We start from the raw sequence: 2,764 nt of genomic DNA on the forward strand, positions 1-2,764 counted from the left end.
TATGCATCTGCTCAGCTAGGTAGCAACCCTTTTGGCTGTTCGATTTGAGGGAGATTCAGGGTGTTCTGGAGGATGGACTGGTTTAGCTTCAATGAGGTAGACAAGTAGACAAGGTAAGGGGACCATAGGCTATTAACCATTGTATGTGATGTTATGGATCAACTATAGGGTCTTGGGCATCCTAAGTGAGTGCTTTACCACTGAGTTACATCTCCAGCTTATTATTATTATTGTTGTTGAAGTCAGGCTGTACTCTGCTCTAACTTAGTCCATCTAGCTTATAAAACTGCTTGGCAGACTGCCTTGCCCTGGTGCATGTAATTTTGGAGGTGGAGGATAACTCTGCTTCTTGATGGACACATGGATGGCACCAACTATGCAGCACGGATTGACAAATGGCTTATTCCTGGGCATACAAAGGATGCCACGCTATAGATTTATCAGGGTGAATTGGGACGACAGAAACACATGGGTATATTAAGATCATATCAGGAAAACCAGGCCCAAGGACATATTGGACACACCAGAGCTAGGGATGTGTGGAACTTTCTTACTTGGACCCCACAAAAAAGTGGACATGTAGCACTGTGATGGCGGTGGCCCCCACCGACTTGTCATCTGACCGGCCACAGTGTGAAAGCCTGACTGTTCCCCACTGCTGATGGTATTTAATTGCCGTTGCCTGTCTTGCCTGCTGTCCTGCTGTCCATCAGTCCATCCCTTCGCTGGACCCTGTCCTGCCTTTCACTTGGCTCCTGCAGCTCAGCTGTGCCCTGCAGTCTGACTCGGTAGGCAGCAGTTCCTCCAGCTTCTCTTCCAAGCAGGACTTTTGCATTTCTATCAGTTTTTAGGCTCTCTGGCCTCTTGGGTATTCCTTGACTTTTAAAACCCCTTTAGTGAGATGTGATGCTCATTGTGTGATCTGAGAGTTAAAAATCAATAATTAAGATGGAATAAAAGAGCCATGTTGGCCTTGGAGAAGTCTATCAAGGAGAGCTAGACTTCTGCCTCTGAAACTGCTGTACCTTGTGAATAAATTCTGATGGTGTGGAAAAACAAGCGTGTCCATCTATGGTTCTGACCTGGTGGGATTGTGACCATTGCGCACTTGAATAATTTACTCCCTAGTCTAGCTGTCCATGTGCGCCGGCTAAGCATCGCTCTCCTTGGGACACAGAGGATACATGGGGCCACTCCTCCTAGCAATCTAGTCTACTACTCCTCTCAGAAAGGTGCTTATTGAAAATCATCACATTTTTATGTGAATGTAGCATTGATATGGGGCACCTCAATGGAATTTATGCCCTTCAGTGATTCCTTTACAATTAGGGAGCAAAGCACAGCAAGGTGGTGGCTCATGCCTGCAATCCCAGAACATGGGAGGCTGAGATAGGAGAATTGCCAGGAATTAGAAGCCAGCCTGCACTACACAGTGAGTTCCAGGTTAGCCTGGGTTAGAAAGAGACACAAAACAAAACAAAGCAAAACAAAAATACATGAAACAAAATTCTGCTGAATCCAAGGCCAGGGCAGGAAGGGGAACCATTCGTTTGACACTGGCTCATGGAGCCGTGATGGCGGGAGGTGTGGGCATGCTGCATCTTGGGTAGAATGAGGGAAGGTATAGGGTCAAGCCCTCAAAGACAAGGATTGGAAAAAAGAGTTCTCGGTCTTCACTCAACTTCTGCCTCAAGCATGGAAGGAAATGAATGACTACTTAACTGAGAGACAGAAAAAGCTGTGCCAAGGGCAGTGTTGTGAGTTTCTCCATGTTGTGGCAACTTTCGCCATCATGAATCAAGCTCATGGACCAGGCTGATGTGCCCTGCATCGGTGGTGTGTTGATGGGAGATAGCTCTTTACTGGGGTCACAGTGAGGAGCAACAGGGGCATTATTCCTTTAGGCAGAAAAGGCTGGAGCCCAGAGATGGGAGTCTCTAGAAAGTTCTTCCACTGATGGTATGTTTTGGGAAGCAACTTAGGGACAGCAAATCTGTTTCAGGAGATGAAAATGAACTCCAGTTCATTAATGCAAGGGGATTATGAAAGATTACCAAGGAAGAAGATTTGCTAATATCCAGCTGTTGCTTCCCCTGTTTAAGATTCCTTCATTTTCTGTATATGAAGGAATGCAGAAATGTTGAATGAGTTTCCATGTCATCCTGTATTTTCACAGGGGCTCACAGTCTTGTGATAGGCCTTCACTGCTTCCTGTAGGACTCCATAGTTAACTATAGGTTCCCACTTATTTTTATAAACATTCAAAACATTTGAAGAGCTGGGTGTGCCCAGCACTTGGGAGGCAGAGGATAGCAGAGTTTGAGGCACCTTGACACTATATAGTGAATTCTTGGTCAACCTGACCTAGAGTGAGATCCTACCTCAAAAATCAAAATAATAATAATAATAAACAACAATAATAAATAAAATAAAATAGATTGAAGACATTGAAAACTAAAGCAGAAAATAATTATCCAGGATAACATCCCTAAATACTGTGTTGTCTTACCACCACTATCTCCATTTTAGTATATTTTTTTTGTCATACGCATGCACACACTCTAGACTATAGTTAGTTCCATTGAATTTTCACTTACTTACTGCATAGACCATAGATTTGTGATATTCATGTACCATTCTGTTATTTGGGGGCACAATGTTCTAATTGTTTTGAATTTTATGTTCTTTACTATCTTACAATATTTTGTTGTTTTGGGACAGGGTCTTGTTGGATAGCTTAGGCTAGCCTTGAACTTGAGAGCCC

Source organism: Jaculus jaculus, chromosome 1 (genome assembly GCF_020740685.1).
Source record: "Jaculus jaculus isolate mJacJac1 chromosome 1, mJacJac1.mat.Y.cur, whole genome shotgun sequence".
Taxonomy (NCBI): domain Eukaryota; kingdom Metazoa; phylum Chordata; class Mammalia; order Rodentia; family Dipodidae; genus Jaculus; species Jaculus jaculus.